Source organism: Ranitomeya imitator, chromosome 5, assembly GCF_032444005.1.
Source record: "Ranitomeya imitator isolate aRanImi1 chromosome 5, aRanImi1.pri, whole genome shotgun sequence".
NCBI lineage: Eukaryota > Metazoa > Chordata > Amphibia > Anura > Dendrobatidae > Ranitomeya > Ranitomeya imitator.
Genome location: NC_091286.1, coordinates 588,603,232 through 588,626,826, shown reverse-complemented (window position 1 = coordinate 588,626,826; position 23,595 = coordinate 588,603,232).

Sequence of the window (23,595 nt, the reverse complement as noted above, 5' to 3'; positions counted from 1 at the left end):
ATTGGCCCTTGCGCGTTAGTGTTCAGAATCCACCGGGCTTCTTTCTGCAATAGTAGTCTATTTTGATCTCCTCCCTGCGAAGGATATTTCACTATCTCTATACCAGCAAAAAGCAATAAATTAGGATTAGCGTTGTGCTTTTCTCTCATGTGTTGAATCAATCTCTGACAGCCTTTTCCTGAAGCAATTGAGTTATAGTGTTCAGTGAACCTTTTTATCAGCGGTCTTATAGTTTTCCCGATGTAGAAATACCGGCACGGGCAGAAGAGAACATACACGACAAATTTGCTCTTACAGGATATAAAATCCTGAATTTTATGTGTAATAGAGCCAATTTTAATGGGATTGTGTGTAACATGGAGATGACAAAACCTGCAGTTTCCGCATTTATGATTACCTATTGGCGCATTATTAGTTAACCAATTTTGTTTAGTGGCTAAGATTTTATTGTGTACTAATAAATCAGATAAATTATGTGCTCGTTTGTATACGAATTTTGGAGCATGACTAATAATAGACATCAGATCTTTATCTGTTTGTAAAACATGCCAATTTTTACGTATAGAGGCATGAATAGCTTGGTCCAAATTGGTATGTTTAAAACAAAAAGAAAAAGGAAAAGATGGGGGGAATTTTTCAGCACCAATTATTCCTTTTGATAAAGAATGTTTTACTCCACTCCTTTTACTCAGAAAATCTTTTTGGGAGAATTCTTTAATGCGTTTTTCTGCTTCTATTAATGTTTGTTTTGGATAACCTCTATCAATGAAACGAGATTTTAATTCATCAATCTGCTCCTCAAATATTTTGTTATTACTATTAATTTTACGCAATCTAACCATTTGGCTGTATGGCAATCCTCTTTTTGTATGGGCTGGATGATCACTATCAAAATGGAGCATATTATTTGTTGCGGTTTCTTTTCTGAACACTTTAGTTACTATTTCGCTGTCCACAATCTCTATTTTTACATCCAAGTATTCTAAACTGTCTGCTCCAAAACAAGAGGTAAACATCATATTTTCTGAATTAGAAACGTTAAGGTATTTTACAAAATCATTAAATACTGTTTACGGGGATAAAACAGTATTTAATGATTTTGTAAAATACCTTAACGTTTCTAATTCAGAAAATATGATGTTTACCTCTTGTTTTGGAGCAGACAGTTTAGAATACTTGGATGTAAAAATAGAGATTGTGGACAGCGAAATAGTAACTAAAGTGTTCAGAAAAGAAACCGCAACAAATAATATGCTCCATTTTGATAGTGATCATCCAGCCCATACAAAAAGAGGATTGCCATACAGCCAAATGGTTAGATTGCGTAAAATTAATAGTAATAACAAAATATTTGAGGAGCAGATTGATGAATTAAAATCTCGTTTCATTGATAGAGGTTATCCAAAACAAACATTAATAGAAGCAGAAAAACGCATTAAAGAATTCTCCCAAAAAGATTTTCTGAGTAAAAGGAGTGGAGTAAAACATTCTTTATCAAAAGGAATAATTGGTGCTGAAAAATTCCCCCCATCTTTTCCTTTTTCTTTTTGTTTTAAACATACCAATTTGGACCAAGCTATTCATGCCTCTATACGTAAAAATTGGCATGTTTTACAAACAGATAAAGATCTGATGTCTATTATTAGTCATGCTCCAAAATTCGTATACAAACGAGCACATAATTTATCTGATTTATTAGTACACAATAAAATCTTAGCCACTAAACAAAATTGGTTAACTAATAATGCGCCAATAGGTAATCATAAATGCGGAAACTGCAGGTTTTGTCATCTCCATGTTACACACAATCCCATTAAAATTGGCTCTATTACACATAAAATTCAGGATTTTATATCCTGTAAGAGCAAATTTGTCGTGTATGTTCTCTTCTGCCCGTGCCGGTATTTCTACATCGGGAAAACTATAAGACCGCTGATAAAAAGGTTCACTGAACACTATAACTCAATTGCTTCAGGAAAAGGCTGTCAGAGATTGATTCAACACATGAGAGAAAAGCACAACGCTAATCCTAATTTATTGCTTTTTGCTGGTATAGAGATAGTGAAATATCCTTCGCAGGGAGGAGATCAAAATAGACTACTATTGCAGAAAGAAGCCCGGTGGATTCTGAACACTAACGCGCAAGGGCCAATAGGCTTAAATGACAAATTAGACATGTCGGTATTTCTTTAGTATAAGAGGTTTTTATGCTTCTGAATGAAAAAAGTAAAACGTTTAAAAAATATTTAATAATATTTAATTACATATGGAAATGTTATTACTATATAATAATTAAGCAAGTCTGAAACAACTTTTAGTGTTGCAATATTGCAATTTGATTACTGTTTATTAATGTATATTATTTGCACAATTTCACTTAGTTCATGTGTAGGTGAATATGCACTGTTGTTATTGTATTCACACGTCGGGAACCCTTTATAAGGAAATGACGTTTAGTAATCAGTGAACTGGACCCGTTGAAGCACATACCGTGCGAAACGGCCGTCGTCCACACTCCACCTCCGCACCCTCTCGCTGACCTGATGTCCTAATGGATTTTTTTTCTCCAATAAAGAGCACGATTTCATAGCTTCATATAATAAGGGTGAGTGCCGCACTGTTTTCTTTCTTGTTTCATAGTTTTGATTTAATGCTATACCTGTTGGTTTATCGCTAACATGGCTTTCTATATAATGCCATATTGAGTTGACATTAAGGTGTATTATTCCTGTTATTCCTGTAGCTTCCCATAGGGAATCCAAGGGATAGCCGACGTGGAGTGGGGGCGCCATATCCGCTGTACAGTAGGGTGCCAACCCCCACAGCAAAGCAGGAATTGCAATAACAGGGAGTAGTGTAGCATGGTAATTTTTGTTCACTTTAGCACTTTTATTTGCACTTTTTTGCACTTTGTATGTTTGTGTCTCTCACGCTATCAAAATTAGCCTTGTATTTGGCAAAACAATAGCCAATAACAGCTTTAGTTTATCTCTATCCAATCATTTCCTGTATCTGTGAGCCCAAGTGTGACACCTGTCTAGGGCAGTAACAGGAGATTTAGGGTCAGCCGACGTCGAGTGGGGGCGCCAATCTCGATTTTGTGTAGGGTGCCAACCTCCGCTGATAGGTAGTGATTAACCCCTTTCTGACATCGGACGGGATAGTACGTCCGAAGTCAGAAGGCCCGCTTTGATGTGGGCTCCAGCGGTGAGCCCACATCAAAGCCGGGACATGTCAGCTGTTTTGAACAGCTGACATGTGCCCGCAATAGGCGCGGGCAGAATCGCGATCTGCCCGCGCCTATCAACTAGATAAATGCCGCTGTCAAACGCAGACAGCGGCATTTAACTACTGCTTCTGGCCGGGTGTCCAGAAATGACGGCATCGCCGACCCCCCGTCACATGATCGGAGGTCGGCGATGCTTCAGTATTGTAACCATAGAGGTCCTTGAGACCTCTATGGTCACTGATCCCCAGCAGCTGTGAGCGCCACCCTGTGGTCGGCGCTCACAGCACACCTGATTTTCTGCTACATAGCAGCGAACAGCAGATCGCTGCTATGTAGCAGAGCCGATCGTGCTGTGCCTGCTTCTTGCCTCCCATGGAGGCTATTGAAGCATGGCAAAAGTAAAAAAAAAAAGTAAAAAAAAAATGTGAAAAAAATAAAAAAATATAAAAGTTTAAATCACCCCCCTTTCGCCCCAATCAAAATAAATCAATAAAAAAAATTAAATCTACACATATTTGGTATCGCCGCGTTCAGAATCACCCGATCTATCAAATGAAAAAAACATTAACCTGATCGCTAAACGGCGTAGCGAGAAAAAAATTCGAAACTCCAGAATTACGTTTTTTTGGTCGCCGCGACATTGCATTAAAATGCAATAATGGGCCATCAAAAGAACGTATCTGCACCAAAATGCTACCATTAAAAACATCATCTCAGCACGCAAAAAATAAGCCCTCAACCGACCCCAGATCATGAAAAATGGAGACGCTACAAGTATCGGAAAATGGCGCAATTTTTTATTTATTTTTTTTTTTAGCAAAGTTTGGAATTTTTTTTCACCACTTAGGTAAAAAATAACCTAGTCATGTTAGGTGTCTGTAAACTCGTACTGACCTGGAGAATCATAATGGCAGGTCAGTTTTAGCATTTAGTGAACCTAGCAAAAAAGCCAAAACAAAAAACAAGTGTGGGACTGCACTTTTTTTGCAATTTCACCGCACTTGGAATTTTTTTCCCGTTTTCTAGTACACAACATGCTAAAACCAATGATGTTGTTTAAAAGTACAACTCGTCCTGCAAAAAATAAGCCCTCACATGGCCAAATTGACAGAAAAATAAAAAAGTTATGGCTCTGGGAAGGAGGGGAGTGAAAAACGAACACGGAAAAACGAAAAATCCCAAGGTCATGAAGGGGTTAATAAGGGTTCCTTGATAGGGTATATCTAGAGAGCACGGTTGCTTGTTTTGTTATGCATGTGGTTGTGTTCATGGTTTTATAATTATTGAATAAAGGTATATTTTAATATACGGTATATAGAAGGGTTATAGGTTATTTGCTTATATTTTTGAATTCTCTTGATCTATAGATAGTATAGTGTTTGGTTTCTAATTTATGATCTGCAAATCAAATCCCAAAATGTTTGAATTCCCATGAAACTGCAAATTCGGGGAGCTTGACGCAAACTCGATCCTTCATGGATCAATCTGCTCATGTCTTCTACTGAAGACTTTTGTTAACGTGCACATTATAAAGCAATTTTGGAGTGAATACACCATTTTTTTTTACCTAATCCAGGTTGTAGCTTGATGTAAAAATATTTTTGATTTATTCTGTATATGAATGGAGTGAGCAAGTTTGGAGATATTTTTCAACTTATATTTTCTCTCAATACATTTGCCAGGCTCTCATGACCAGTCACACATAAAGAACTGCACCCGCCAGATCACAGATACCAAATGATCTTTGGACATCTGCGTCCTTTCTGCATCATTAAATATGTTTATCTCTTTCTCTACTGAGCTGTCATTTAAAGAAAAGATTATTGCCTTTGGCTTTGTCACTTTTTCATCTCTCACTCCATTTCCTGCCAATGACCCTTGGGATCTATTCTCTTAGATGATGCTTCTGGGATTTTTCAGTTTTATAGGTAAACTAATTTTCATTATCTAAGTTTTCTTTACAGAGTTTTCCTTCAAACTAATGTTTATTTTAATATTTTTGTCTCACTTTATTCATTTTGCAACTAATCACTTGGTGCATGAAGTTCGCACGGCTTCTTGGATCAACCAGTGGAACTAATTCTGAGTGCCCACTTTTATCTATATAGAACATGTGCCCTTCAATATTTGTTGCATCATAATCTTTGCTATTAATAACCAAGCTTGTTTGATGAATTAATTAACAATGAGGAAAAAAGCTTAGTTGGACGTTAATTACTTTAAATTCTACACAAAATGAACTTGTTTACTTTCGAACCTTTGGGGCTCATTACTGTGTAAGTGTCTGAGGATCTTCTGGTTCTCTGGTTGACTAGTTCAATCTTAAACAAAATAAATATTGGTAAGTGACATTTCAAATGTAATTCTGATATTACAACCAACAGTGGCAATGAATGCACACCTCAGGAGGAAGACAGTTCAACCAAAGGCAGAGAAAAATATAATTAGAAGATATGACCGTGGACCATAATCGAGGACAAAACTAGTCTGACTCCACTCCTGGATGGCTTTTATACCAGCGCTGCTAAAGGTGATTGACATGTCTCTTCCATACTGAGATACTTACCAGTTACCTTGAGCTAGGCCGGGATCTTTTATATGTTTTTAACGACCTTAGTTTCAAACTCGAGCCATGATGACTTGATAAATGAACAATCTGTAGGAAGATTGATCTTGTGCAAGCCTAGATAGGTCCACCGGGGTCTTCTCAGCCATTATCTTGATACTATCAAGCCATCAAGTTGTTGGTCTTCCTCTTTTGCCTTGTTACTTCTTTTCTTCTAACCATAATATCCTTCTCAAGTGATTGCGCTCTACATATGATGCGTTCAATGCAGTCAAGTCGTAGCTTGGTGATTTTTGCTGTGAGTGATATCTGGCTTGATTTATTACATAATTGATTTATTTTTTTCTTCTTGACATCCATGGTATTTAGAACCTTCTCCAGCACCACCTTTCAAAGGAGTTCTCTTCTTCGGTCTTGTTTGTTTATCATCCATATGTTACCACAGAAATGTCCACACTATGTAAGAGCCATAAGAGAAGAAACTGTGGCTTTCTTCACCAGCTAAATCGGCACCTTCTAAAGTGATTCCCACAACCCCAGCCGCAATTCTCAATGGTCACGTCTGCAGCTCCAAGTCCTCCCTCTATCCTATGTAAGAGACATGTCTTCATGCAAGTGAGAGAAGATGGAGGTATCACTCGTGTGCTGCTGTTATCAAATTATCGGTCAAGTTAAAACATTTATTTAAACAAGTTTAAAAGTCAACGCTTTTCGAGGTCATGCAGGACCTCTTGATCAGGACACACCTCATTTAAGTAAATTATTTCTCAATTTGAAGACCTTGTCCAATGACTTCATTGTTGATTTGCCCATAGCTATTTTCCTATTGCCTTCCGGTGTCGTCGCTTCATTTCGAGTGATCATTGATCCGAGTAGGTTGAAGTCATTTACAACCTACAGTTCATTGCCATTCATCTCAAATGTGTCCCAGCCATACCTGGCAGTAGTTAATATCTTTGTTTTCTTTATGTTGAGTAACAGTCTCATGTTTGAGCTTTCCAGCTTTATACTCCGTGATAAGCATTTTAATACATCTATGCTTGTTGCTATCATTGTTGTACCCTTTGCATATTTAAGATCGTTGATGATTCGTGCAGAAATTTTAGTTTCTATTTCTTTTTTGGCAAGTCCAGCCTTCATGAAAATAGCTTCTGACTATCTTCTTCTAAATATAATTTCTTCAAAACGCTGGAGGCCCAATCCTGTAGTTAGGCTCTTTTTTCTGCTGCCCATAGTTTGCAGATGACAGGTTCCTTTTAAGTCTCATAAGAGTAGTTTAGGGGTAAAGACAGTCACATAAAGTTACATATACAGTATGTTTTATATTCATTGCATTACATTGCAAGGACCATTTTAATATACTTCAAATTCTGAAATTAAAGCCATCACTTCAGACAATGGATATAATACTTACCATTAGTGTTGAGCATTCCGATACCGCAAGTAGTCTGTGTGCAGCCATAGCCGGTTGGATTCAGCTCAGGGTGCGTTACTGCCTCATACCTTGAAAAACAATTTCCTTTTTTTCAAATAGTGCAGCCAGTTTAAAATTTGAAAAAAAAAATTCCTATTAGTGTCTTTCCACTCGTATCCAGCTAAATAGTGGAAAAACACTATATAGGATAACCGAGAGGAGGGTTTTTTGGCCTTGCAGCGCCGTTTACGGCTGTCTGCACGGTCTCCGTGTGATTTAAACTAGCTCTGTAGCCCGATCTGCACCAAAAAAAAAGTTAAGTTCACCAAACACAACTTAACACTTGTGTAGGCCACATTTGAAAAATAATAAAGTTTAGTCCACAATTTACAACATTAGTGTTTCTTACACCTGTTAGGAGGAGCATTTCAGGAATAAGCACACTAAGGCCTTAGTACTTTTCTGCTTATCTTTATCTGTCAACCAAGATGAAGAGGGCAGGGAGTAAGGCACGTGGCCGTGGGCGCGGAGCAGGGAGAGGAGCAGGGAGAGGACGTGGTGATTCTGTGCCTGCTGCGGGCGCCGGTGACTCGTCGTCACTCAGTTTCAGCAGGGAACAGTCCTTCATGCGCAGCTTTGTCGGAGAGCGCCGTGCACCGCTGCTACGTGAAGACCAAATTGAAGCCGTTGTCGGGTGGATGGCAGCTAACGCCTCGGCATCGACTTCAGTTAGTGCCACATCCTCTCAGGCACAGAGCACTGGAGAGCAGCCATCTGTCTCTTCACCACCTGCCAAATTGGCCAGGCAGTCAGAGAGCCCAGGACAGGAGCCGTCTCTACTTCTGTTCTCTGAATCTCTTGGCTTGGAAACAGGGGGCCAGCCAAGCAGCATTGGAGAAATGGAAGAAGAGGCAGTGTGCAGTGATGCCCAAAAGCTTTATCTCTCTGACTCTGAAGAGGCAGGTGGGCCAGTGCCTCCGGTGACCACAGCGCAGTACGCATCTGATGATGAAACTCAGGTGCCGCTTTCTGATGCGTACTGTGCTGCCGAGACTACCCAGGAGGAGCAGTTGGTGGCAGAGGGTAGTGGAGATGATGAGGTCCTTGACCCATCGTGGCGTGAGGAACAGGAAGGTGGTGGGAGCAGCTCTGAGGAAGAGCTTCCCCTTACGGGCCAAAGAGGGAGAGGGAGGGGGAAGACTGCGGAGCCTGTAGCCTCCACTTTGGCACCCGTTAGGAGCCTGTCTCTTTCCAAAGCCAAAAAGGGCGCTCCCAAGACTTGCAGTGCCTGGTCCTTTTTTGACACAGTTGCAGGTGACATTTGTTTTGTCAAATGCAAGCTGTGTCATCAGAAAGTAAAAAGAGGTAAAAGTGTCAGCAACCTCAATACCACAAATATGTGGAAACATGTGCGGAACAGGCACGCGGTGGAGTTACAGAAACACAGTGAAGACGTAGGCCAACCAACAGCGGCAGCTACCACCTCTTCATCTCGTGTTGCCTCTTCCTCCACTGTTGTCCAGAGACCTAGTGTAATTCCACCCACAGCACCACCTTCCCAGTCATCCTCACACTCCCAGTCTACTCTACAGCCATCGGTAGTCCAGGCATGGGAGAAAAGGCGGGCATTCTCGGCCAACCACCCCCGAGCACAGGCTCTGAATGCAGGCATTGCCAAACTGTTGTCCCTGGAAATGCTCTCGTTCATGCTGGTGGAGACTGACAGCTTCCGTGACTTGATGGCATTGGCAGTCCCACAGTACAAGGTGCCCAGCCACTTTTACTTCAGCAGGCAGGCTGTCCCTGCCCTGCACAGGCATGTTGAGGCAAACATAAAACATGCACTACTAAACGCCGTCAGTAGCAAGGTCCACCTCACCACCGATGCGTGGACCAGTCAGCATGGACAGGGGCGATATGTTTCCCTCACTGCCCATTGGGTTAATGTTGTTGAGCCAGGTACAGATCGTGCGAGTGGCGCAGGACGTGTCCTGCCCACTCCAAGGATTGCAGGAATCCAGTCTGTACGCATCGACTCCTCCTCTTACACCAGTTCCTCTGATTCCTCTCTGCAGGATCCGTCACAGTCCACCTCCACATGGACCCGTGAACGTTTACCTATGACCGACATGAGCACAGCCGTGGCCAAACGTCAGCAGGCCGTCTTGAAACTAGTTTCATTGGGGCATCGAAGCCACACAGCGCAGGAGATCTGGAATGCCATCAAGCAGGAGAGCGATGTGTGGTTACTGCCAGCGAATCTCCAGCCAGGCATGGTAGTGTGTGACAATGGCCGAAATCTGGTGGCAGCTTTGGCCCTTGGCAACCTCACTCACATCCCATGTCTGGCACATGTGCTCAATTTGGTTGTGCAGAGTTTTCTGAGGGACTATCCGGATCTTGATGCCCTGCTGCACAAGGTCCGCCTAGAGTGTGCTCACTTGCGGCGTTCCAGCTTGGCCAGATCCCGCATTGCTGCTCTGCAGCACCGATTCCGCCTCCCGGAACACCGCATCATATGTGACCTACCTACCCGGTGGAATTCCACGTTACATACCGTATATACTCGAGTATAAGCCGACCCGAGTATAAGCCGACCCCCCTAATTTTGCCACAAAAAACTGGGAAAACTTATTGACTCGAGTATAAGCCTAGGGTGGAAATGCAGCATTTACCGGTGAATTTCAAAAATAAAAATAGATCATTATTTCCCCATAGCTGTGCCATATAGTGCTCTGCACCGTTCATTATTTCCCCATAGCTGTGCCCCATATAGTGCTCTGCACCGTTCATTGTGCCCCATTGCTGTGCCCATATACGGTGCTCTGCACCGTTCATTGTGCCCCATTGCTGTGCCATATACGGTGCTCTGCACCGTTCATTGTGCCCCATTGCTGTGCCATATACGGTGCCATATGCTCCCTGCATGTCCCACATATATACACAGCTCTGCCGCCTGCATGTCTCACATATATACACAGCTCTGCCGCCTGCATGTCCCTCATATATACACAGCTCTGCTCCCTGCATGTCCCACATATATACACAGCTCTGCTCCCTGCATGTCCCTCATATATACACAGCTCTGCTCCCTGCATGTCCCACATATATACACAGCTCTGCTCCCTGCATGTCCCTCATATATACACAGCTCTGCTGCCTGCATGTCCCACATATATACACAGCTCTGCTCCCTGCATGTCCCACATATATACACAGCTCTGCTCCCTGCATGTCCCACATATATACACAGCTCTGCTCCCTGCACCGTTCATTGTGCCCCATAGAAATCTCTGCCGCCGCTGCTGCAATAAAAAAAAAAAACACATACTCACCTCCCTTGATTGCAGCTCCCGGCGTCTCGTTCCGGCGCCTCCATCTTCCCGGCGTCTCTGCTCTGACTGATCAGGCAGAGGGCGCCGCGCACACTATATGCGTCATCGCGCCCTCTGCCTGAACAGTCAGAGCGCAGACGCCGGGAAGATGGAGGCGCCGGCCGGGAAGATGGAGCGACGCCCGGCGGCTGGAACGAGGACAGGTGAATATGACATACTCACCTAGTCCTGGCGATCCTCGCGCTGTCCCTCTGCCTGGTCTTCGGTGCCGCAGCTCTTCCTGTCAGCGGTCACCGGCACCGCCGATTAGAGGAATGAATAGGCGGCTCCGCCCCTATGGGAGGTGGAGCCGCTTATTCATATCTCTAATGAGCGGTCCCACGTGACCGCTGAAGAGAGGAAGAAGCTGCAGCACAGAAGACGGGGAGGAAGGCAGGGACAGCGCGAGGATCGCTGGGACTAGGTAAGTATACCTCAGCGCCCTCACCCCCTCACCCGCCGACCCTGCCACCCACATTGACTCGAGTATAAGCCAAGAGGGGCACTTTCAGCCCAAAAATTTGGGCTGAAAATCTCGGCTTATACTCGAGAATATACGGTATGTTGGAGCGGTTGTGTGAGCAGCAGCAAGCAGTTATGGAGTACCAGCTGCATCAGGCGCAAAGAAGTCGCAGTCAGCGCCGATCAGACTTCACAACCACAGAGTAGGCCACTATGAAGGACGTCTGCCAGGTTTTGCGTCCTTTTGATTATTCCACGCGGATGGCAAGTGCAGATGATGCACTAGTCAGCATGACTGTCCCCCTTATCTGCCTGCTTCAGCAAACTTTGCAAGGGTTAAGGGATGATGTGGTGGAAGAGGTGGAGGATGAGGAGTCACCTTTTCCATCAGCTTCTGGAGAGTCAGCGCCACGTGGTTCCTCACAAAGGGGTACGCAGGGGCCAATTTGTGAGGAGGATGAGGAGGAGTCAATGGAGGAGGAAGAGCTCCGTCCAGAGGAGGGAGCGACACAATTGTCCAGTGGTCAGTGTGTACAGCGAGGGTGGGGTGATGACGAGCGGGCAGAGATCATGTCTCAAGCAGGGGACAGCGTTTCTGGGCCAGTTGGCACTCTGCAGCACATGGTGGATTTCATGCTGCAGTGCCTGAGAAACGACCGCCGCATCGACCACATTCTCAACATGCCTGATTATTGGGTGTTCACCCTCCTCGATCCTCGCTACCGGGACAACGTCCAAAACCTCATCCCTGCGTTGACCCGGGAGCGTAAATTGCGGGAGTACCACGACACACTGGTGAATTCCATCATCTTCTCCTGTCCAACTGAGAGGAGTGCTGCTAGTGCTTTACAAAGCAGCTCAGTGCGTCGAGGCAGTGGGGGAGGCTCTGCCCAAAGAGGGAGCAGAAGCAGTGCCTCTGCCCAAGGCAAGCCCAGTATGGCACAACTCTGGCACACTTTTGTGTGCCCGCCCCAAATGTCTACACCATCACCGGTGGCTCCAGTCAGCAGGAGGCAACGGTTCCGTCAGATGGTGACAGACTACATGGCTTGCCCTCTTACTGTACTCCCAGACGGCTCTTCCCCGTTCAAGTTTTGGGTCTCTAAGCTGGATACATGGCCAGAGCTAAGCCAGTATGCATTGGAGGTGCTGGCTTGCCCTGCGGCTAGTGTCTTATCGGAACGTGTCTTTAGTGCCGCAGGTGGTGTACTAACAGACCGTCGCATGCGACTATCCTCCGATAACGTTGACCGGCTTACTTTCCTGAAAATGAACCAGGCCTGGATCTCGCAGGAATTTGCCACTCCTCTGCCTGATTAAGTAATTGGGTGTCATCCAGGTCTCCTGCTGTGTTCATCTTTCTACCACCTGAACTGCTATTCCTGGGCTCCAACACCGCCAGTTGCGGCTCAGAAGTGCAGGCTGCACAGTAAAAACATACGACCCAGTGTTATTGGGTTTCAGTAACGTCAGCTGATCCCCAGCTGTGTAGCCGGCAATGTGTCCTGCGACCGCCACGCTGGCACAACAACCTAAATGTAAGGGAACCTGTCCCCCCCCCCGTCGTTTGTTACTGAAAGAGCCATCTTGTGCAGCAGTAATGCTGCACAAGGAAAAGGTAGCTCTTTTTTTTTAGCTCTTTGCACACGCAGAACTTAACACTTATAAAATGTGTTCACTGATACCGTTATACCGTCCCGGAGCTGGGACTTTCCTTCGTAATGTGACGCAGCACAGCCGTCATTCCTACCCCCTTGGTGCCATGCGCTGCCTCCTCAGCGTTGTTTTAAGCTGTCACGGAGCCTGCGCTGTTCTGTTATCCCTTGGGCATGCCCTATTTGCGCTGCCTGTCTTCTGACATAATTTGGTGTCAGGCTGGCTGCGCCTGTGCGTCCGCGCTGCCCGAGATCCCGCCTCGCAGTGTCTTCTGATTGAGTCACACTGCGGGCCTGGGATCCATGGGCATGCGCAGTGCATATCTTCCCCTCGGGCTCTCGCTCATTTCCCTCCGCCTTCTTTAGACTGTGCGCCGTCAGCTGATCCCTAGCATGCCACGGCCGTGACACCGCACAGTCTGAAGAAGAGGGAAGGAGGGGAGTGAGAGTCGAGGTTATGCACTGTGCATGCCCATGGTTCCAAGGCCCGCAGTGGGATTACGTTAGACGAGACTGCGAGGTGGGATCTGGAGCAGCGTGGACGCACAGGCACTGACAGCCTGACACCAAATTATGTCAGAAGACAGGCAGCGCTAATTGGGCATGGCCAAGGGCTAACAGAACAGCGCAGGCTCCGTGACAGCTTAAAACAACGCTGAGGAGGCAGCGCACGGCATCAAGGGGATAGGAATGACAGCTGTGCTGTGTCCCATTACGAAGGAAATTCGCACATCCGGAACGGTTTAACGGTATAAAGGGACACATTTTTAGTGTTTACTTCGGTGTTTGCAAGGAGCATAGTTAAAAGAGCAACCTTTTCCTTTTGCATCCTTAGTGCTGCACAAGATGGCTCTTTCAGCTACAAACGTCTTGGGGGGGGGGGGTTAAAGGTTCCCTTTCAACTTGCTCCAATCAGGCTTCGGCCTACACTCTGTTCCTCTGCTCCTCCTGCTGTCCCTGGGCTCTAACACCGCCAGTTGGTGCCTGGAAGTGCTGTGTGCACAGTCAACAGTCGCTCCTCTGTTATTGGGGTTCAGTAACGTCAGCTGATCCCCAGCTGTGTGTGCGGCAATACCTCCAATCTGCTCCTCCTGCTGTCCCTGGGCTCTAACACCGCCAGTTGGTGCCTGGAAGTGCTGTGTGCACAGTCAACAGTCGCTCCTCTGTTATTGGGGTTCAGTAACGTCAGCTGATCCCCAGCTGTGTGTGTGGCAATACCTCCAATCTGCTCCTCCTGCTGTCCCTGGGCTCTAACACCGCCAGTTGGTGCCTGGAAGTGCTGTGTGCACAGTCAACAGTCGCTCCTCTGTTATTGGGGTTCAGTAACGTCAGCTGATCCCCAGCTGTGTGTGCGGCAATACCTCCAATCTGCTCCTCCTGCTGTCCCTGGGCTCTAACACCGCCAGTTGGTGCCTGGAAGTGCTGTGTGCACAGTCAACAGTCGCTCCTCTGTTATTGGGGTTCAGTAACGTCAGCTGATCCCCAGCTGTGTATCCGGCAACGTGTCATGCGACCGCCACACTGGCACAACTAAAATGTAAGGGGACCTGTTCCCCCCCCCCCCTAGGCGTTTGTTACTGAAAGAGCCACCATGTGCAGCACTAATACTGCACAAGGGAAAGGTCGCTCTTGAAATTATGCTCCTTACAAACTACACACTCATGTAATGTGTCCCCTCACACCGTCCAACCGTCCCGGAGGTGGGACTTTCCTTTGTAATGTGGCACAGCCGTCATTGCTACCCCCTTGGCACCGTGCGCTGCCTCCTTAGCGTTGTTTGATTCCGTCATGGACCCTGCGCTGTTATGTTATCCCTTGGCCATGCACAGTTTGCGCTGCCCGTCCTCTGACATCATTTGTTGTCGTCCTGGCTGCGCCTGTGCGTCCATGCTGCCCGAAATCACACCTCGCAGTGTCGTCTAATGTGATCCCACAGTGGGCCTGGTATCCATGGCCATGCGCAGTGCATATACTAGCCTCTCACTCCCCTTCTTCACGCTTCTTCAGACTAGGCGGCGTCAGCTGATCCCTAATAGCATGCCACGGCCGTGACGCCGCACAGTCTGAAGAAGCAGGAAGGAGGTGAGTGAGAGGCGATGATATGCACTGCGCATGCCCATGGATCCCTGGCCCGCAGTGGGACTACATTAGATGACACTGCAAGGTTGGATCTCGGGCAGCTTGGACGCACAGGCACTGCCAGCCTGACACCTACATGATGTCAGAAGACGGGCACCGCTAACTGTGCATGGCCAAGGAATAACATTACAGCGCGGGCTCCGTGACAGAACCAAACAACGTTGAGGAGGTGGCGCCCGGCACCAAGGGGGTTGGAATGACGGCTGTGCTCTGTCACATTACAAAGGAAAGTCCCACTTCCGGGATGGTTTGACGGTGTGAGGGGACACATTATATGAGTGTGTACTTCAGCATTTGCAAGGAGCATAATTTTCGGAGCCACCATTTTCCATGTGCAGTATTACTGCTGTACAAGATGGCTCTTTCAGCAACAAATGCCTGGGGGGGGGGGATAAAGGTTCTCTTTCAACTTGCTCCACTGCAGGCTTCGGCCTACACTCTGCTCCTCTTTGATTCCCTGGGTTTCAACACTGTCAGTTGCCACCTGGAAGTGTTGTCTACACAGAAAAAACACTAGGTGATGTGTCAGTGGGGTTCAGCACCGCCAGCTGTTCCCCTGCTGTGTAGTCGGCAACGTGTCCAGCACAAGCCACGCTGGCACAACAGAACAAAAGCTGCCACCAGTGCAGGCTTCGGCCTACACTCTGCTCCTCTCCTCCTCCTGCTGACCCTGGGCTCAAACACCGCTAGTTTTTGCCCGGAAGTGCTAGCTGCACAGAGAAAAACACCAGCCAATGTGTTAGTGGGGTTCAGCAACGCCAGCTGTTCCCCTGCTGTGTAGCCGGCAACGTGACCTGCAAACGCCACGCAGGCACATGAACTGAAATTAAAGGGAACCTGGCCCCACCCCCCCAGGTGTTTCTATGTTTAACAGCCACCTAGTACAGCAGTACTGCTGCATTTGTACAAGGTGGCTGACTTTTTCTCCTTGCCCACGTGGAACTCAACACGTACAAAATGTGTCTCATTGAGACCATTCCACTGTCCCTGAGGTGTGACTTTCCTTTCTAATGATACGCAGCACCCCCCTTGGTAGCGTTTCCCGTCTTTTGTCATCATGGTTAGCTGGCTGCGCCTGTGCATCCGCCCTGCTAGAAACAACGCCCCTCGTTGTCATATTTATTTTGTCAGCGAGGGTGTGGTTTATGGGCACGAGCAGTGCATATGTTCGCCTGTCTTAACTCATCTCCTTCCGCCTTCTTCAGACTGTGCGGCCTCCTGGCCGTGGTAGGCGATAAGGGATCAGCTGAGGCCGCCCAGTCTGGAGCAGGTGTAAGGACATGTGTGAGTGGCAAACCTATTTACTGCACAAGGCCACGAATCCCAGCCACGCAGTGTGATTTTTTGAAAACACACTGTGGGTCTGGGATTCATGTCCATCGCTAACCGCAACGGCCGACATGAAATGAGGTCAGAAGACAGGAAGCGCTCACAGCGCATGGCCAAGGGATCACAATAGCGCAGACTCCTGTACAGCAAATAACAACGCTCAGGAATCTGCGCCCAGTACCTAGGTGCAAATTTTGACACCTGTGCTGCGTCTCCTTAAAAAGACAAGTCACGCCTCCACAACTGTTTGACAGTATAATGGGCTAAATAGTGTACGTGTTTTATTCAGCGTGTGCAAGGAGCAAACCAAATAGAGCAACCTTTTACTTGTGCAGCATTAATGCTGCACAAGGTGTGGCTCTTGTACCTTGCAACACCTGAGGGGGGTTAAAGGTAACCTTTGAAATTGGTTCAACTAGGCTTCGGCCTACACTCTGCTCCTCTCCTCCTCCTGCTGACCCTGGGCTCAAACACCGCTAGTTTTTGCCTGGAACTGCTAGCTGCAAAGAGAAAAACACCAGTCAATGTGTTAGTGGGGTTCAGCACCGCCAGCTGTTCCCCTGCTGTGTAGTCGGCATCGTGTCCAGCACAAGCCACGCTGGCACAACTGACCAAAAGCTGCCACCAGTGCAGGCTTCGGCCTACACTCTGCTCCTCTCCTCCTCCTGCTGACCCTGGGCTCAAACACCGCCAGTTTCTGCCCGGAAGTGCTAGCTGCACAGAGAAAAACACCAGCCAATGTGTTAGTGGGGTTCAGCACCGCCAGCTGTTCCCCCGCTGTGTAGCCGGCATCGTGTCCAGCACAAGCCACGCTGGCACAACTGACCAAAAGCTGCCACCAGTGCAGGCTTCGGCCTACACATTGCTCCTCTCCTCCTCCTGCTGACCCTGGGCTCTAACACCGCCAGTTTTTGCCCGGACATGCGAGCTGCACAGAGAAAAACACCAGTCAATGTGTCAGTGGGGTTCAGCAATGCCAGCTGTTCCCCTGCTGTGTAGCTTGCAACGTGACCTGCAAACGCCACGCAGGCACATGAACTGAAATTGAAGGGAGCCTGCCCCCCACCCCCAGGTGTTTCTATGTAAAACAGCCACCTTGTACAGCAGTACTGCTGCATTTGTACAAGGTGGCTGACTTTTTCTCCTTGCCCACGTGGAACTCAACACGTACAAAATGTGTCTCATTGAGACCATTCCACTGTCCCTGAGGTGTGACTTTCCTTTCTAATGATACGCAGCACCACTCTTGTTAGCGCTGCCCGTCTTTTGACATCATTGGTTAGCTGGCTGCGCCTGTGCGTCTGCCCTGCTCGAAACAACGCCCCTCGGTGTCTTATTTTTTTGGACAGCGAGGGTGTGATTGATGGGCATGTGCAGTGCATATGTTTGCCTGTGTTCATTCATCTCCTTCCGCCTTCTTCAGACTGGGTGTCCTCATGGCCGCGGCAGGCGATCAGGGATCAGATGAGGCCGCCCAGTCTGAAGCAGGTGTAAGGACATGTGTGAGCGTCAAACATATTTACTGAACAAGGCCACGAATCCCAGCCACGCAGTGTGATTTTTTGAAAACACACTGTGGGTCTGGGATTCATGTCCATCGCTAACCGTAACGGCCGACATTAAATGAGGTCAGAAGACAGGAAGCGCTCACAGCGCATGGCCAAGGGATCACAATAGCGCAGACTCCTGTACAGCAAATAACAACGCTCAGGAATCTGCGCACAGCAGCTAGGTGTAAATTTTGACACCTGTGCTGCATCTCCTTAAAAAGACAAGTCACGCCTCCACTACTGTTTGACAGTATAATGGGCTAAATAGTGTACATGTTTTATTCAGCGTGTGCAAGTAGCAAAATTAAATAGAGCAACCTTTGACTTGTGCATCATTAATGCTGTTCAAGGTGTGGCTCTTGTACCTTGCAACACCTGAGGGGGGGTTAAAGGTAACCTTTGAAATTGGTTCAACTAGGCTTCGGCCTACACTCTGCTCCTCTCCTCCTCCTGCTGACCCTGGGCTCAAACACCGCTAGTTTTTGCCCGGAACTGCTAGCTGCACAGAGAAAAACACCAGTCAATGTGTTAGTGGGGTTCAGCAACGCCAGCTGTTCCCCTGCTGTGTAGTCGGCAACGTGTCCAGCACAAGCCACGCTGGCACAACAGAACAAAAGCTGCCACCAGTGCAGGCTTCGGCCTACACTTTGCTCCTCTCCTCCTCCTGCTGACCCTGGGCTCAAACAACGCCAGTTTCTGCCCGGACATGCTAGCTGCACAGAGAAAAACACCAGCCAATGTGTTAGTGGGGTTCAGCACCGCCAGCTGTTCCCCTGCTGTGTAGTCGGCATCGTGTCCAGCACAAGCCACGCTGGCACAACTGACCAAAAGCTGCCACCAGTGCAGGCTTCGGCCTACACTTTGCTCCTCTCCTCCTCCTGCTGACCCTGGGCTCAAACAACGCCAGTTTCTGCCCGGACATGCTAGCTGCACAGAGAAAAATACCAGCCAATGTGTTAGTGGGGTTCAGCACCGCCAGCTGTTCCCCTGCTGTGTAGCTGGCAACGTGTCCTGCAAACGCCACGCAGGCACATGAACTGAAATTGAAGGGAGCCTGCCCCCCACCCCCCCAGGTGTTTCTATGTATAACAGCCACCTTGTACAGCAGTACTGCTGCATTTGTACAAGGTGGCTGACTTTTTCTCCTTGCACACGTGGAACTCAACAAGTACAAAATGTGTCTCATTACAGACCATTACAATGTCCCTGAGGTGTGACTTTCCTTTTTAATGACAAGCAGCACCCCCATTGTTAGCGCTGCCCGTCTCCTGACATCATTGGTTGGCTGGCTGTGCCTGTGCGTCCCCCCTGCCCGACACAACGCCCCCCGTTGTCTCATATATTTTGACTGCGAGGGTGTGATTGATGGGCACGAGCAGTGCATATGTTCCCCTGTCTTCACTCCCCTCCTTCCGCCTTCTTCTGACTGTGCGGCCTCATGGCCGCGGCATGCGATAAGGGATCAGCTGAGGCCGCCCAGTCTGAAGCAGGTGTAAGGACATGTGTGAGCGGCGAACATATTTACTGCACAAGGCCACGAATCCCAGCACCGCAGTGTGACTTTAGGAAAAGCCACTGTGGGTCTGGGATTTATGGCCATCGTTAACCGCACCGGCCAACATGAAATGAGGTCATGAGACGGCCTGCACTAAGAGGGTATTGCCAAGGGATAACACAAGAGCGCAGTTTCCTGTACTGCAAATAACAACGGTAAGGAATCTGCGCCCAGCACCTAGGTGTAAATTTGTACACCTGTGCTGCGTCTCCTTAAAAAGACTAATAGTCACGCCTCCACTACTGTTTAACAGTATAATGGGCTAAATAGTGTACGTGTTTAATTCAGCGTGTGCAAGGAGCAAAATTAAATAGAGCAACCTTTGACTTGTGCATCATTAATGCTGTTCAAGGTGTGGCTCTTGTACCTTGCAACACCTGAGGGGGGGGTTAAAGGTAACCTTTGAAATTGGTTCAACTAGGCTTCGGCCTACACTCTGCTCCTCTCCTCCTCCTGCTGACCCTGGGCTCAAACACCGCTAGTTTTTGCCCGGAACTGCTAGCTGCACAGAGAAAAACACCAGTCAATGTGTTAGTGGGGTTCAGCAACGCCAGCTGTTCCCCTGCTGTGTAGTCGGCAACGTGTCCAGCACAAGCCACGCTGGCACAACAGAACAAAAGCTGCCACCAGTGCAGGCTTCGGCCTACACTTTGCTCCTCTCCTCCTCCTGCTGACCCTGGGCTCAAACAACGCCTGTATCTGCCCGGACATGCTAGCTGCACAGAGAAAAACACCAGCCAATGTGTTAGTGGGGTTCAGCACCGCCAGCTGTTCCCCTGCTGTGTAGTCGGCAACGTGTCCAGCACAAGCCACGCTGGCACAACCGACCAAAAGCTGCCACCAGTGCAGGCTTCGGCCTACACTTTGCTCCTCTCCTCCTCCTGCTGACCCTGGGCTCAAACAACGCCAGTTTCTGCCCGGACATGCTAGCTGCACAGAGAAAAACACCAGCCAATGTGTTAGTGGAGTTCAGCACCGCCAGCTGTTCCCCTGCTGTGTAGCTGGCAACGTGTCCTGCAAACGCCACGTAGGCACATGAACTGAAATTGAAGGGAGCCTGCCCCCCACCCCCAGGTGTTTCTATGTATAACAGCCACCTTGTACAGCAGTACTGCTGCATTTGTACAAGGTGGCTGACTTTTTGTCCTTGCCCACGTGGAACTCAAAACGTACAAAATGTGTCTCATTGAGACCATTCCACTGTCCCTGAGGTGTGACTTTCCTTTCTAATGATACGCAGCACCCCCCTTGGTAGCGCTTCCCGTCTTCTGACATCATTGGTTGGCTTGTTGCGCCTGTGCGTCCGCCTTGCCTGAAACAATGCTCCTCGTTGTCTTATTTTGACTGCGAGGGTGTGATTGATGGGCATGAGCAGTGCATATCTTCACCTGTCTTAACTCATCTCCTTCCGCCTTCTTCAGACTGTGCAGCCTCATGGCCGCGGCATGCGAGAAGGGATCAGCAGAGGCCGCCCAGTCTGAAGCAGGTGTAAGGACGTGTGTGAGCGGCCAAAATATTTACTGCTCAAGGCCACGAATCACAGCACCGCAGTGTGACTTTATGAAAAGGCACTGTGGGTCTGGGATTTATGGCCATCGTTAACCGCACCGGCCAACATGAAATGAGGTCATAAGACGGGCAGCTCTAACAGGGCATTGCCAAGGGATAACACAAGAGTGCAGACTCCTGTACAGCAAATAACAACGCTCAGGAAGCTGCGCCAAGCACCAAGGCGTTATTTGGGACACCTGTGCTGCGTCTCCTTAAAAAGCCAAGTCACGCATACACTACAGTTTGACTGTAGAATGGGCTAAATTGTGTACGTCTTTCATTCAGCGTGTGCAAGTAGACAAATTAATAGAGCAACCTTTCACTTGTGCAGCATTAATACTGCACAAGGTGTGTCTCTTGTACTTTGTAACACCTGAGGGGGGGTTAAAGGTTTCCTTTGAAATTGGTTCAAATAGGCTTCGGCCTATACTCTGCTCCTCTCCTCCTCCTCCTGCTTCAACACGGGCTCTAACATCGCTAGTTTTTGACCACAAGTGCTAGCTGCACAGAGAAAAACACACGCCATTGTGTTAGTGGGGTTCAGCAACGCCAGCTGTTCCCCCACTGTGTAGCCGGCAAAGTGTCCTGCAAACGCAACGCAGACACAAAGCTGCCTCCAGTGCAGGCTTCGGCCTACACTCTGCTCCCCCTGCTTACCCTTAGCTCCAACACCGCTAGTTGGGGCTCTAGGAAGACAATCTTTAATAGGCAACGCATCTGGGTTCCAGCACCGCCAGCTGGTTCTCGGCAGTGTTCTTGTCACAGGTACTCCCTCGTGCCAAGCCTGGTTTCAGCACCGTCAGCTGTTTCCGGGTTGTGTCAAGCTCACTGAGACGCCTATGCTTGCCCCGTCGTGGTGCGGTCGGGTTAGCCAACTCCAGGGTGCCTCCAGTTTAGGAGCTTCCTATGTGGGCTGCGTGAACTGGTAGTCAAGGCTGGTTCTGTAGTGCCAGTAGGCCCAGCTCCCCCTGTAGGACTGTTGGGGTTCGGTAACTGCGGCTGCCTCGCGGCCTAGCTGTTCTCTCCTCTCCTGTGGGCCTTGGGGTCCACCACCTGGTTCCAGCACCGTCAGCTGGTTCCGGGCCGAGCCTTTGGCTTAGGTGCCTCCTACTGGGTATCCGAGTTCCGCCAACGTCAGGCGGTCCTTGGTAGTGCTTTTAAGCGCGGGCACCTACAGCTTAGTAACCGGGTTCCAGCACCGCCAGCTGGTCCTCGGTCGTGCCATTGGCTCTTGCACACTGGGGCAACGCATCTGGGTTCCAGCAACGCCAGCTGGTTCTCGGCAGTGTTTTTGACACAGGTACTCCCTCGTGCCAAGCCTGGTTTCAGCACCGTCAGCTGTTTCCGGGTTGTGTCAAGCTCACTGAGACGCCTATGCTTGCCCCGTCGTGGTGCGGTCGGGTTAGCCAACTCCAGGGTGCCTCCAGTTTAGGAGCTTCCTATGTGGGCTGCGTGAACTGGTAGTCAAGGCTGGTTCTGTAGTGCCAGTAGGCCCAGCTCCCCCTGTAGGACTGTTGAGGTTCGGTAACTGCGGCTGCCTCGCAGCCTAGCTGTTCTCTCCTCTCCTGTGGGCCTTGGGGTCCACCACCTGGTTCCAGCACCGTCAGCTGGTTCCAGGCCGAGCCTTTGGCTTAGGTGCCTCCTCCTGGGTATCCGAGTTCCGCCAACGTCAGGCGGTCCTTGGTAGTGCTTTTAAGCGCGGGCACCTACAGCTTAGTAACCGGGTTCCAGCACCGCCAGCTGGTCCTCGGTCGTGCCATTGGCTCTTGCACACTGGGGCAACGCATCTGGGTTCCAGCACCGCCAGCTGGTTCTCGGCAGTGTTCTTGTCACAGGTACTCCCTCGTGCCAAGCATGGTTTTAGCACCGTCAGCTGTTTCCGGGTTGTGTCAAGCTCACTGAGACGCCTATGCTTGCCCCGTCGTGGTGCGGTCGGGTTAGCCAACTCCAGGGTGCCTCCAGTTTAGGAGCTTCCTATGTGGGCTGCGTGAACTGGTAGTCAAGGCTGGTTCTGTAGTGCCAGTAGGCCCAGCTCCCCCTGTAGGACTGTTGGGGTTCGGTAACTGCGGCTGCCTCGCGGCCTAGCTGTTCTCTCCTCTCCTGTGGGCCTTGGGGTCCACCACCTGGTTCCAGCACCGTCAGCTGGTTCCAGGCCGAGCCTTTGGCTTAGGTGCCTCCTCCTGGGTATCCGAGTTCCGCCAACGTCAGGCGGTCCTTGGTAGTGCTTTTAAGCGCGGGCACCTACAGCTTAGTAACCGGGTTCCAGCACCGCCAGCTGGTCCTCGGTCGTGCCATTGGCTCTTGCACACTGGGGCAACGCATCTGGGTTCCAGCACCGCCAGCTGGTTCTCGGCAGTGTTCTTGTCACAGGTACTCCCTCGTGCCAAGCCTGGTTTCAGCACCGTCAGCTGTTTCCGGGTTGTGTCAAGCTCACTGAGACGCCTATGCTTGCCCCGTCGTGGTGCGGTCGGGTTAGCCAACTCCAGGGTGCCTCCAGTTTAGGAGCTTCCTATGTGGGCTGCGTGAACTGGTAGTCAAGGCTGGTTCTGTAGTGCCAGTAGGCCCAGCTCCCCCTGTAGGACTGTTGGGGTTCGGTAACTGCGGCTGCCTCGCGGCCTAGCTGTTCTCTCCTCTCCTGTGGGCCTTGGGGTCCACCACCTGGTTCCAGCACCGTCAGCTGGTTCCAGGCCGAGCCTTTGGCTTAGGTGCCTCCTCCTGGGTATCCGAGTTCCGCCAACGTCAGGCGGTCCTTGGTAGTGCTTTTAAGCGCG